The 15,246-nt window shown below is 35.3% G+C and overlaps 1 pseudogene; it reads left to right on the top strand.

Moving 5' to 3' along the window:
* Positions 1-4,233: 4,233 nt before the first annotated feature.
* LOC147820731 (olfactory receptor 8K3-like) lies at positions 4,234-7,037 on the top strand (annotated as a pseudogene).
* The last annotated feature ends 8,209 nt before the right edge of the window (positions 7,038-15,246 follow it).

Raw genomic sequence — 15,246 nt, 5'->3', positions numbered from 1 at the left:
ATCATTGGGATCTTGTACCATTACATGATATATCTTGGTTCTTATTTTTTCCCCATTTCCCTGCCCTCCCTTCAACGCCTCCACCCTTCCCTATTGACATAGACTTTGTTTCCATTTTTTTTCCTTTCCTCGCATTTTTTCTTTTAATCTTACTCCTTTAGACCTTTTCTTCCTATTTTACAATATCAATTATATATTTTGATTCTTATTTATACTTTCAGTATTTCACAAAAAAGAAACTATTCGGTATTTACACATGTGTGTCCTATTTATTTCACTTGAGTATGGCTTCAATGTGCATCCACTTAGCTATAAATGTGTCTAGTTTCTCATTATTTATGGCTGAGTAATACTTAATTTATAAAATAAACCACATCTTCTTTATCCAGCCTCCAGTTGATGGGCAATATGGCTGTTTCCAAGTTTTATCTATTACAAACTGTGCAGCTATAAACAAGGGTGAACATATATCACTATGCTATGATTCTTTTAATTCTTTAGGGAAGATACCCAGCAGAGAAATAGCTGGGTCAAATGGGACTTCTAATCCTAGTTCTTTGGGGTATCTCCATATTGATGTCCATAGTGGTTGCAACAGTCTGCAATCCCACCAACAACGAAAATCAGGTAGTTGGAAAAACTTTTGGCAGTGAAATATCTTTAAAAATGTTTTATAAATTCTAAAATAATTTAGGGAAGTATCAGGAAGGATGAAGGAGCTGAATTATAATTTCATGCTCTTTACTGCTTTTGGTTCAGTCTAGTAATGTAAAGAGGGGTTCATAATCACGTTTTATGAAATCAAAATGATGAAAAGAACCCTTCACCCTGGGATCACCCCATCCATGAAAAAGGACCATAAAAAATCATGTAAGGAAACAAGAGAATATAATCATATTACACTAAGATCCTATGTTTTTAATAGAAATATGTAATATAAAGGAAGCTCTTACCATTAATTCAACAGCTACCATTTGCTAAGCATTGTAGTGGAAGCTTTACAATCATGATTTCTGATCGTAAAAACCACTCCCCTAGCCTGGTGGTTAAAGGTATTTTTTTATTAGAAAAACAAAATGTTTATTAAAGTTGAATGACTCCTCCAAGGCCATACAGCTGGGAGGTAGAAGAACTTGGGTTTGAATGCAAGCCTTTTACCCCACACGTACAGCACTTACTGTATGGAAAAACAGCTGAATAAATGACACTTAGTAACTGAGCCAAATTTCACTTGTAAAATTTGAGACATGGGCTACTATTCTTATATTCTAAAGTCTCTCGTGATATTTATAAAAAAGAAAATCCACTATGTTCTTATTATGAGTCTAGAAAACAAGATGTTTAACAGCTGTGTGGAAGGGCCTAGCTTTGTTTCCTGTGTCTATGCAGATGCTTCCATGGTGTGGAATTTTGTCCACACTGTGACCGTTACAAGGACTTCTTAGTTTAATATTCCATCACTAAAAGGTGCAGGCTATATTCTTACTATGAAGAAATGCCTCAGACATTGTTTCAAATCTTTGTGTTTGTGACAAAATAGAATATTCTTATTCTATATTTGAATCATTTTAGATTTGAATCAGAGGGCTTCTTGTTCTGAATGATAGGTTCTAAATCATTGGAACTGAAGACAAGAATAGCTTGTCATTGTTATCTGTAAAAAATGTTACATTTATAGTTAAATGAATAGATGTTCCAAAACGACCTTATGAAATCAAATGACCTGTGAAGTAGTTTCTCCCCCTCTGTCCCCTGCATGTGCCTGGTAACCTCTTCTCCCTTCATGAGGAGTTTTCTCTTCTGGACAGTTCCTGTAATGGAGGCACAGGAAAAGCAGCTATTTTTGCCCGGATCCTTTGAATTACTAGATTCTTAGTGATGGAAGAACTCTTTGGGATTACATTTTTGTTTTCTAAAATTTATTCATTATGCTTAATATAAATCCTACACTCTCAATACTTAAAATGTGCGATACAGTACTGTTAACTCTAAGCACTATGTTTGACAGCAAATCTCTGGAACTCACATTATGTGATTGAGACATTGTGTACTTTTTAGCATTTTTCTCTGTTTTGCTGTGTGTGTGTGTGTGTGTGTGTGTGTGTGTGTGTGTGTGTGTGTTTCTTTTGCAGTTCTGAGGACTGAATCCAATCCCTTATGCCTGAGCCACATCCCCAGGCCTGGTTGCCTCCCCTCTTTAGTTGAGACCTGGTCTCACACTTGAATTCTCCCACCTCAGCCCTCCAAAGTCCTGGGATTACAGCCGTGTGTCAGAGCGCCTGGCTTAGCAGTTCTTCATTTCTTACAAACTTTGGATCTTGTCACCAGCTTCGCCCTTTCTATGGAGTATATTAATTATCACATGTGTAGGATCATTGCATTATTTGACCTTTGATTAATTAATTTAGCATAATGTTATTCTGGTTCATCCATGTTATTGCATATTTTAAGATATCCTTTTTAAGCCTAATATTCCATTGTTTATGTAAGTTATATTATATTTATTCATTCATAAGTAATGCCTACTTAGGTTGTTTCTACACTTTGGGAATTTCAATTTATGGGGCAGTGAATACGGGAATAATGATACCTCTTTGAGATTATTCAAATACCAATAATTTTAGTTAAAATTTTCTGGATCCTATAATAAATAAATAAATAAAGTCAAAGTTGAATGTAAAATATGGTTGGCAATTATCAGACACTTGCAAGCATTTGATTATGGATTCAAATGCTTTAGGGATAATCCTGCAATAGTTTTGCCTCTCCCCAGAGGGAGTCTCTAAAGTTGAAAAGTATCCATAAATTGTCCTCAAATTCCGAATGTGAAGAAACACATAGACTCAAGACAGTAATTTCATTACAGGTAACAAAGATGGACTATTTCATGGGGTGCCATTCATTATCATGATCTGAAGAAATAGTCCCCATTTGCAATGGCCTCACCATTTGGGCTAAGTGAGCATTTCTGACTCAGTTTCTGTGCTTTCTACAAATTCATAATGCTTGCAAATCAATAACACCTCACTGTTTTTCATATCAAAATTTGAAAAGATGTCCTGATAGTGTGAGGGAAATATCATCTTGGAAGTACACATTATATGTGCGCTTAGAAAGTTTTTAATCTTATATCCATGTAATGTTATATCTAACAGACGGTAAAAGTGAGAGGAGATTAACTATAAATGAAAGGATGCAGAAGTTTTAAGGCAGATCCTGTGACAGCACTGATTCATTCTCTCAACCTGATCACCTTCCAGGTCCTTAGGTATTTAGTGGCTCTGGACTCCTTTGACTCCCTAAAGTATTTGAACATCTGAGATTATCCAAATAAATGTTAGAATTATATCCATCTTATCACTTTCTAGGGAAAAAAGAATTGTCCCTTTATATTGAGATGTAGGAAGTGGTTTTTAGAGAAACAATTTCATGACACGTTTTTAAGAATGGTAAAATGTTCGTTTTGCACTGGCATCTGACTAAATTTTTCTCAGACTACAAGTTTAAAATTAAACATTATTATTCAGTAATAATTAGTTGTGAAAAAAATTTCCATTAATCTCTTAATCTCTTAAACTGGAGTAGAAACACCTTTTTCTCTTCATTATATCAATATTGGTACTTAGTTATGTATATTATTTGTAATATTTTATAATTAGAAACCAAACCAACCCAAGCCAAGCCAAACCAACAACAAAAGGGATTTAAACTGTTTCTTATTGTGTTTACTGAAGGTATTTCTCAAATACAATAATCTGTTCTACATTTGTATTTAATATCAGGGTGAATCTGAAAGGGCATAGTAGGAGATTGAATACCCACAACCTCATAAGCAATACTATATGCCAGTTTCATACAAAGGACCCACTATTGGTTTGATGCATAATGTGAATTGTATGAAATCTTTGTTTACTTGTAGCTCAAGTACAGCTGGCCACCATGGAATCTCTCACTCTGAAGTGTGTCATTTCTATTTCTTTCTTTTTTAAAAAAAGAAAATTGGCGCTCACAAGTTTTATACCAATAATAATGAACTTACATTAAGATACTGTATACATCTTCTACTATCCTGTATTTAAATCCTTAGGTTATAAGAAACTTGGTTGCATTTCATTTGGCTCACACATACTTGTCTGCATAATGTGCGATGTCATATTTGGAAGAAGTCCTTGTGACATAACACGCAAAGGATTCCAAAATCCACTCAAGAATCCAGGAATATATAATCTTTACTATACTGAGTTATCTCTATGATATCTTATAGCATATTTCTGATTTTACACAATGTATAAGTTTATAAAATGGGTTACAAGATGTCATCATTATTTCATTTAAATCATAGCAGCTTTTATCCAAGAGAATTTTATGAATCTTCATTTTCTAAAACCAATGCTAATTACCTCTCTTTCTCCTAATTTGCAAAGAATTCTTTATACTACCCCAGGCTTCAGCATGATAAAGTTCATCTGAATTACTATATTCAAGTAAGTGTATTTCAGTTTTAGTAAGAATACTCAGAAGGGAAGAATATATCCAGTAAATTTATGTAAAAGCAACTTATATTAAAATGTCATTAGACTACTTATTAGGAATAGAAGATAAGTAATGAAAAACAATAGTACATCGATTATCTAACAATGCTCATGGATTGGGGACATAGTGAGGTAGAAATATAAATGTCTTTAAATAGTTAAGCATATACTGTACATATGTAAAAAAGAATTATTTGAACTGGATTGTCATTATCACTTGAAAAACAAAAATATGCAATTGTACTTGATCTATGAGAACTATTTCCAGAAGGCTTGGACACTTTGAATCACTTAATTATTCTTTCAGTCAAAATTGCAAGGACATGTTTTTGTGCATGAGTATAGAATTTGAGATAAATTGTTTCTGCAAAGTAGACATTCTATGCCTAGTTATCTAGCTATCTATCTAAGTATGAAGTCTTCTCAACCTTTCAAAGATTTATGGATAAGGGTAATGTTTTGGAGTGGATATTGGAATCTTCATTTTCTAAAACCAGTGCTAATGACTTCTTTTACTCCTAATTTGCTCAGAATTCCTTTTTTTTTTTTTTTTTTTTTTTTTTTTTTGGTACCGGGGATCAAACTCAAACTCAGGTCCTTGTGCTTGCACAGCAGGCAGCAAAACCACCGAGCTAAATCCCCAGCCCCATGCTCAGAATTCTTTATATGACCCCAGCATTCCTCATGATAAAGTTCATCTGATGTACTATAGTCAAGTATGTGTATTTCAGTTTTAGTAAGAATACAGGAAAGGGAAGAATATTTCCAGTAAATTTATGTAAAAGCAACTTATATTAAAATGTCATTAAAGTACTTATTAGGAATAGAAGTTAGGTAGTGAAAACCAATAGTACATCGATTATCTAACAATGCTCATGGATTGGGGACATACTGAGGTAGAAATATAAATGTCCTTAAATAGTTAAGTATATACTGTACATTTGTAAGGAAAAATTATTTCAAGGGGATTGTTTGTCATCACTTGCAAAACAAAAATATGCAAATGTACTTGATCTATGAGAACTATTTCCAGAAAGCTTAAACACTTTGAATCACTTAATTATTATTTCAATCAAAATTGCAAGGGCATGTTTTTGTGCCTGAGTATAGAATTTGAGATAAATTGTTTCTGCAAAGTAAACATTCTATGCCTATTTATCTAGCTATCTATCTAAGTATGAAGTCTCAAAATTTCAAAAATTTATGAATAAGAGTATTGTTTTGGAATGGATATTGGATATAGTAGGATGTTGACTAATGCCAGTATCTCTTTACTTCCTAAGATATCCAAACTTTGGCTTAACAGTTAATAAGATACTCTTGTGAATATAATCACCCACAGTGAGAAGTAGTAATGTTCTGCTTTCTATTTATATGTATTCATATATAGTTTATTTTAAAAAATGCAGAAGATAGTATAGTTTTATTTGGAAATGGTCAATATTGGAAAGTTTGAATGTATCTCATTTATCTAGTTTTGAGTATTAAGAGTCCTCCGGGTGATAATATTTCCATTTTCCCCTATGATAATGTTCCTACAAACATAGGTCTTCTAATCACCCTGGATGGATGGGCCCAACCTCACAGCAGTGACCGAGTTCATTCTGCTGGGCATCACAGATCGCCCTGAGATGCAGGCTCCACTGTTCCTCCTGTTCCTAATCATCTACCTGACCTCACTGCTAGAGAACCTGGGCATGATCATCCTCACCCAGGCAGACCCCAGGCTGCAAACTCCCATGGGCTTTTTCCTCAGACACCTGGTTCTCACTGATCTTGGTTATTCTACAGTTGTGGGACCCAAAATGTTGGGAAGTTTTGTTGTGCAACCAAATACAATCTCTTATTATTGCTGAGCTGCCCAGCTTGCTTTATTTCCTCTGTTTGTTGGTAGTGAGCTTTTAATTCTGTCTGCCATGTCTTATGACCATTATGTGGCCACCTGTAACCCTCTCCTCTACACTGTCATGATGTTACAAAAGGTACATTGGGTGCTGGTGGGAATACCCTATCTGTACTGCACATTTATGTCACTCATAGTCACCACAAAGCTTTTCACTTTGTCCTTCTGTGGCCACAATGTCATCAGTCATTTCTAATGTGACTGCATCCCCTTGTTATCTTTTCTGTGTTCCAATACACAAGATTGAATGGATAATTATGGCCTTTGCAGCATTTGATTTGATTTCCTCTCTTCTCATTATCCTTGTGCTCTACCTGCTCATCTTTGTGACCATTCTCAGGATGAAGTCTGCAGAGAGCAGGTGCAAGGCCTTCTCCACCTGCAGGTCCCACCTGTCCACGGTCACCATGTTCTATGGGATGCTGATATTTATGTACGTGCAGCCCAAGTCCAGTCATTCCAACAACACTGACAAAATGTCTTCCATATTTCATACTTTGATCATTCCACTGTTGAGTCCTTTGACCTACAACTTGAGGAGCAAAGATGTAAGATGTGCCCTTCAAAGGACCTTGAGAAAGATATGCAGCATCTGTTCTTAAAGGCTGCATACAGTGAGAGTTCTATATGTCAGATTTGGATGAGAACCTGCTGTTTTCCTTCAGAATGCATGGCAAGCACAAGCACTCTGAGCACATATTTAAAAGATGAGCCTTCTACAAGCTAAAATCATGGCCTTGGAAAAGTAGCTAAGTATTTGCCTTCCTTGAAGAGGAGAGAAACATTTTAAACAGTGACTGAATAAACTTTATAGTAAACTAGAATACAATTAGAGACTATAGAATTTAAGAGCATGTAGAAGAAAGGGTATTTTCCATGTGAGTGAGGACAAACCATAGATACAAATGAGAAGCTAAATGATTCTTTAGCATATTCTCAAATATTACAATAAACTTCCCAGTGTGTTTGTGTATGTGCAAATGCATGTGTGCACACATTAATTAAGATAAACTTCTTATTGTAGAGCATTCTTTCCTTTCCTTTCTTATTTGACTTCCTAATTTCCATCCTAATTTATATCTTATTGTCTCTGCTGGTCTAATGAATGATTACTCTTCCTTACCACTCAGAATAATTTAAATTTATATGTCATAAATCTGTTTTTTTATTCTTACATAAAATGTCTAATCTGCAGAGAAGTAACTTTCTAGTTTTTTTTTTCTTTTTGGTTCCAGGGATCGAACTCGGGACCTTGCACTTGCGAGGCAGGCTCTGGAACCACTGAGCTAAATCCCCAGCCCTCTAGTTTTTCTTTTTTCTGGCTGACTTTTCTTATATGTGGTTATATAAATGTATTCTATTCTTATTAGGATTCATTTTTTTGAATGAATTTGATAGTCTGATTGGTAGAAGCCAATGGATAATCTTATGATATGAACTGTGCCATATTGATAATCAGTGTAGTGTGGTATGTATCAATGTCCATAGGATTTCTGAAAATACTTCAGCAAAACTCTCTAAAATTTCTTACATATATTCATTATTTTTAGTATTAATATTTGTGTCATTTTACTTGCATCATGGAAAGATTGATATAACATTCAAGAATATCTGTATACTCAATAAAATATGAACAGAAATAATTAGTTGGAATAATAAAAGTCTGTTTTTCTCATGTGGAGACAAACTCTTCCACAGGATTTATACAGTTTATTTACTGTTTACTGTGTCACCAATGCTCAAGTAATTGTTGCCTGTTTATTCATATGTACAGATAAGAACGTATTGTCAATTTGTAGTAAGCATGTGTCAAGGGTAAATTGAAATTTTGATATTGTTTTGTTCTTGTGAGCACAAGTTTATATTTAATTTTATATGATATGTTTAGTAAATTATTTTAAATGTTTCACTAAGTTAACATCAGTGAATAATTATACTTTTTAAAGTAGGGAAAGATAAGAATTTCTACTACCTGAACAAAAATATAATGAATAAACAATCTAATATTCCACTTTTGAAACAAATCTTGGTGGAAATCTTGATAGTTTCTCAATAATCAAAACCAAAAGACAATGTGGTAACATTTCATATATTTTAACATACACCATTTACTTTTTCTTTCATTTCATTATCTTTTATTATTACAGGGATGTTATTTCCAAAGGTATACATTTCTCTGTATAACAACAATTTTAAAAACCAAGAACTAGCTTTTAATTTTATTATTTAGTAAAACAATTTCTGTCACTATAATTTCATGTTTTATACAATAGCAACTCAGACTCAACAATTTAGAATAAGAAAAATACAACAACAAAAAAAAACAAGGACACTCTGAATGTCTCCCATTTATCAGTTAGTGATTTTGCATTAATATCATAAGCAGTAATGTATTATAATTTTCAATGACGCAAACACTAGGACACACATTGGAGAAAAATCATGATAAACAAAATGTCAAACAGAAATTCATATTCAAAAAAATTGACCCACCCAAGAAAATCACATTCAAGTGGCTTTATATATGAAGTTAACTAAATGTTCAGGGAACAAAGAGTTACAGTTATCTCTGAATCCTTTTGAAAATCTAAAGAAAAAGGACATTCTTGCAACTTTCTGAGGACTGCTTGCATGGTGTCAAAGCCAGAGAAAGGCATCATGTAAATGAATGTTTAACAAACGTACAAAACAACATGTCCAACAATAATATACCAAGTTAGGTTAAAATCAGGAATTTATTTTTGATATAAGATTCACAACTGTAATGCCATTTAAGTACCTAAAATTGCAAGCACTAAATAAATCTCAGTAGATGGCAACAAAGATCAAGTTAAAAAGCATTATGGACATCTTTGACTAAACTAATATTAAAATAGAACTTCCAAAAACTCATAGTGTTCTCTTCTTTTCACTTTTATCCTTCATTTCCGTTAATAACTTTTACTAATTTTCCTCTACTAAGGGAGACATTGTTTTTAATTTCAACAGCAGCTCCATATTAATCAAAAGAATGTTTTGTACATCAATAGTATTAAGTATATATCCTGGACGTGTCCTTCCACTACATATTCCTAGCACAAGATCTCTGCTCTTGGATGTAAGGCTCTATTGACCACCATTCACATGGTACCCTCTTCAAATGTCAATATTTAATCATGATCATGGATAAATATTACCTACGTGTCTACAAGAACTGCAAACAGGAACTTCCCCTACGTGTGTGTGTGTGTGTGCACATGGGTATGAATCAGAAGGGAAAAGATCTTTAAAAACAACTGAAAATCATGATTGATAAACATAGCAATAGGGTTTTAAAGTCTGCCGAAATTAAATAATCACAAAGAGAAAGAAGAATGATATCATACATGCTTAGTAAATAAATACATTACCAATGGCAATTTCCATACGAATGACAAAATCTAGCAAGGGCTTATCTGTGAAAAAGGAAATGACTCCTTCTGATCAGATTAGTATGAAAAGGAAAAGAAAAGAGAGACCTAAGTTTCAATTTACATAATGTATTAAATTTTCTGATGAAGATAAATCAGAGACTTATGTGAATATCTAAAGTTAATTTTATTCCTCTTAATTGTGCATTGTGAAATTCCATATGATTTAATGCAGAAAAAATGCATTTTTATTAATAAAATATCAGAGCATTTAAGGTTAATAAAATCCCCTGAGCCAACGAACTTGTATTTCAAAACAGCATGGCAAAGCGAGAGGGCAGATGAGGAAGCCTCCCGGTGATGATCTCCCGGGTCACAGCAACTGTGACCTCAATTCAGACACAGGCGCACCTGTTAGAGCTGGAGACCGGGTCGCACACCACGGGCCAGCTTCAGTGTGAGAAAGAGAAGGCTGGAGGGGCAGGAAGGGGAGAGCCGTCTGCGTCACTTCCCCACAGCTCTAAGCAGTGCGCCCAGGAAAGTGGTGTCTCCAGGTAAGGACAGGAAGAGGAAGACGGAGTTGAGTCCTGGACAGACTTGAAACCCAGCACCAAGCCCGCACAGCGAACACCTCCTCCTCACAGGCTTTACCTGCGGGCTGAGCCCCTGGAACTGCTATCCATGCTGCAAAGCGGCCCCTCTACCGCCTCTCCCCCGAACTCATTCAGCAGATGGGAAGCAAAACCCAGTCCTGGAATGGTCAGGAGAAAGAAAACCCAGCCCTGTGCCCAGCCAGAGTCTGGAGAGGAATCCTGCCCCAATCACTGCTAGAGGGAGAGCGGGCTGAGGCCACGCCCCACCCGGGCAGCCTGTGCAGTGAGGATTAGCTCTGACTCAGCCGCAGGGCTGGTGCTCCAGAGCCTGACTTCAGCACCAGTCACCTAGCGCCGTGCCGTGCAGCTGTCCCACAGCAGTGTCCACGAAGGAGTCCTCGCACTCTGAGGAGACCTGTACCTCAGCGAGAGGTTTGGGCTTGGGCCTACATCACCGTCAGCCAGGGCGTGGTCCTTGAGTGCCTCTGAGACTTTGCACATGCAAATGTCTGTGGTTGGGCAAATAAGGCATCACCCAGGTCAGCATTGCTGTGATGACCAGAGACTGCTTCACCAGCACCACACCGATGTTGAGCAGCACAGCAGGGTGCAGGACTCCACAAGCTGAAGGTACACTGAGGTAGTTATCACAGGTCTTTGCCTTGGAACTCCATGCGAACCCAGCACTGGGCAGATCTTAGTAGCCCTCACCCCCAGGACTCCCTGTGAGTGGAATCTGCAGCACCTCTGGTCGCAGGCGGTGACTCACAGTCTAAGACATGAACTTCAGTTCAGATCAAGAGCAGCTGTGGCTGGTTGCAATAAGCTTGGGTTGTGAGCAGACCTGAGCACCTATGGCTTTATAGTGTTGAGACTGATCCTGCGTCTTGCTGCTCTAGATGGCCTAGGGCAAGGGTATGACACAGCTTTGTGCTGTTGGCAGCCATAAGAATGACAGAGTTAGAATCATCAAATTATAGGAACACTTCATACCTGTGTTAATACAGACACAGTTTATAATAGCATGATCTTGGAAACAGATGAATGGATAAGGAAAATATGGTATATATACACAGTGATTTATGCTGCCACACATCAGTAAATTTAATACAGCACATTAACAGAAGCAAGGACAAATTACAAAATCATATCAATATATGCAGAAAAAGCATTTGTAAAACTCCAAAATCTGTTCATGAAAAAAATCTGAAAAAAAATGTATAGATGGACCTTACCTTTGTAGCAACAATCAAAATAAACACAGAAAAATCAATAGCATTCCTGTACACTAATAATGGACTGAGTGACATGGACATAAGGAAAACAGTAACATTCACAGTAGCATCAAATTAAAATATTGTGCTTATGAATGGACCTAACCAAGACAGTGAAAGTCCTCTACAAAAACAAAACAAAACAAAACAATGGAAGAAAGGAAAAAAATCCACAGTGCTTTGAAAAAGGAGATTCAGTAAGACATAAAAAAGTGGAAATATAACCCCTGTTCCTTGACAGGCAGAACTAATATTGTCCAAAATGGCCATATTTCCAAAACTGATACATCGATTCAAATCAATCTCAGTCAAAATACCAACAGGACTCTTTATGAATTAGAAATAAACCACCTAAAAATTAATATATAACCAGAAGAGACTCATATAACAAAGGCAGACCTGGGTAGCAGGAGCAAAACAGGAGGCATGAAAATCTTGGATTTCAAATTAGATTACAAAACTCTGGTGATGGAAACTGCATGGTACTGACAGAGAAGCAGACATGTGGATCAAGGGAACAACACGAGGGACACAGACACAGCTCGGATAAATTCACCATCTTAGCCTTGTTAGAGGGGCCAAAAGCTATGCTGGAGGAAAGAGAGCATCTAATACATGGTGCTGGGAATCTGGCTGTACACATGCAGAAGGTCGAAGCTAGACCTATATCTCGCAGCAATAACTGAAGTAAATTTAGTGTAGATGAATAATCTAAACATGAAAATAGAAATACTTGATCTGCTGTAAGGTAAAACAGATAAAACACTCACTAGTAGGCATAAGCAAAGGCTGGGTTACTTTGTATTGTGTTGCGATGAGCATGAGAATATGAAAATCTGTTTGAGATCTTAATGTCAGTATTTTGGATAGCTACCTATGAGTGGGAATGCTGGATTATGAGGTAAATACACAGGTACCTAATTAAATAAATGACACAAAGTCACTGTTGAGTAGAGTAGGGACAATTAGTGGATAACCTCCAGATATTGCATTAAATTCTCCATGGCTTTAAGGGTAACCAGCAAATTGCTTGGTGTCTCCTCAGGGAGAGTTTCAAAGCTTTTACAAGGAAAATTTGCCCTCAACACCTTAAACCCCATGTTAAGAAGCACATTGGTGGGAGAATCAAGAGGGAGATTTCATTACAGGTAACAGAGGCAGGTGGTCCGATCGATGCTGTATGTTAAACCTGTATCTCAGAATCAACAGAAATGGCCACAGTTTCACTCAGCTTTGCCTACTAATGAGAGCACCTAGGATTGTGTTTGTGTGCTCTTTACAGCTCCACAGCGCCTGAGCAGCAAGACGACCTCTCTCCTCACCTCTCCTCTCAGTTTTGATATTTGAACATTTTCATAAGGCTGAGAAGATGAATGCTCAGGAGCATCTCAGAAACCCAGAGTGGGAGTTTTCTTAGAAAATGCAAAAATGCGTATCACATATTTAATCATATAATTAATCTAATGTAATCATATATAATTTCATGCTGAAAAAGGCCAAAATTGAGACGAGATAAAGCATAAAAAATAGGACACAATTTTGTTTAACGCCCCATTTTGAAACTTGAATGATTCAGTTACTGGGATCTAATTCTGGCTTTACAGACTTCTGTGTTTTTGGAATATAGTCTAACCTTTAATAGCTAGAAAACTAAATGTACAAAATGTGATTCATTCCTGATCCTTTAGTGAGGAAAGGGACTTTTCATCTGAAAATGAGGTGATAAAATTATTAAGTTTCAGGAGAATTTAAAATTCAGTTTAATGGAAATGGTATTGTTCCTCATTTTATAGTAAATTTCTCAGAGTATAATTTTTAAAAATAAAATTGAAGGTGAAATAGCATACCATAAAAGAGCAAGTTGTTTTGTTCCATTGAATTAAAAAGCTATTAAAATTTTTATTTTTCTCTCTTAAAAGAACATTAATTCTTACCATATGCATATTTTAACAAACTTTTTCATAATTTCAAACCAAAGAAACAGAAAAGAAAACAAGTGTTATTCTGCTTCTTGTGGTGTTTTACCAAAGGTATTTTTATAATGTTATTACCTGATAGTTTTTCATAGTTAAAATGAGAAAATTATCTCTACAGGGCAGAGGCATAGACCAGGCATTCACCATGATTTCAAGAAGCTTTCTGGGAAACAAAGCATAATTCCATGTCATGGGCTTTTCATATGTGTCTTTTTATAGCTTACTCAGAGATTTACAGCTCTACATTTTGTACTACAAAGTATGTTTTTTACTGTTTTAGTTTTTAAAACATAAGAACAATGTTTTACAAAAGTACTAATTGTCTTACCTTGAGATACTATGTGAGTCTTTTCAATCTGTACTTGCACTATATCATATTTCCATATAGTTCATATGGATGCAATTCAAAGAAGTATCTCAGATCTCATCAGAAATCCATATAATTCTCAGCTTTACTGTTTTTTATTTTGTCTCTAGGTACTTTTTAACATAGTAAAAGCTTTACACAAGAAGAGGCATTAAATGTTTTATAAATATATCAAAATTATTTCTTCAACATATGCTACCCTTTTATCCCCAGGGACACTTTTATTTTCATTATAACTACCGATTCTAATAACTTTCCTACTGATGGCCTAAGATTTGGCTATGTAGCATGTATCTGATTGGTTACATCCAAGTAAATTTCAGTTATTATTAAAATATCCCCAGGTGATATTAATATGTAAGTGTATGTATAGAAAGTTAACTTACGCCAATATATATTAAAATAGTTTTGAAAGACAGAAAAGTAGCACACTGCCATTTTATGTGCTGTTTTGAAATTTACCATTAGAATGTCTCATTTTACTTATTCTTTTAGTTTTATTAGTGCATGTTTGCAATACATACTGTTTCTGTTCCTTGCATAGAGTTGGTGCTTGTACATAGCACGTTTTAATTTCTTTTCTCATCAATTTTCCTTACCTTTCCTCCCCATTCCCTGTATCTCTTGGTCCTTTCCCATTGAGAAGGATCTATCTTCCTATTATGTCCCTTATTTTTGCTCTTTACCTATAAGTTGAATTTCTCATGTATGCACTGTGATACTTAAGCTTATGTATATGATATATTTATATTTCATGCCACATTATGGTCTCAAGTTGCATCCCTTTTCCGACGGAAGACTCAAGTTTATCTTTCACTACAGTAGGGTAGTATTATAGGAAATACCACATTTTGTTTATCTATTCTCTAGCCAAACATATAGGCTGCTTCCAGGATTTAGCTTTTATGAATTTCCCTGCTGTAAACACGGTTGTGCATGATAACAGTGATATGATGTTTTTAATTCTTTCAAGCATATAACTTGAAGGTGAAGAGCTAGGTCAAAAGGAATTTCTAGTTTTAGCTTTTTGATGACTCACCATACAATATCTTATTTTATAATTAGGGTGAATGTCACTTTATAAAATGTACCTGTTCAATGTCATAAGGTGATTGTTATAGCAAATGACAATTATGAAATTTAAAGAGCAATAGAATCCTTATTCTGTTATTGAATTTTTTATCTATAGGTATCTATATATATATAGGTTTC

This window comes from Heterocephalus glaber, unplaced genomic scaffold (genome assembly GCF_053883595.1).
Source record: "Heterocephalus glaber isolate CG9 unplaced genomic scaffold, H.glaber_assembly_v1.0 deba00001805, whole genome shotgun sequence".
In the NCBI taxonomy this organism is placed as follows: domain Eukaryota; kingdom Metazoa; phylum Chordata; class Mammalia; order Rodentia; family Bathyergidae; genus Heterocephalus; species Heterocephalus glaber.
This window is presented reverse-complemented; position numbering and strand designations above follow the sequence as displayed.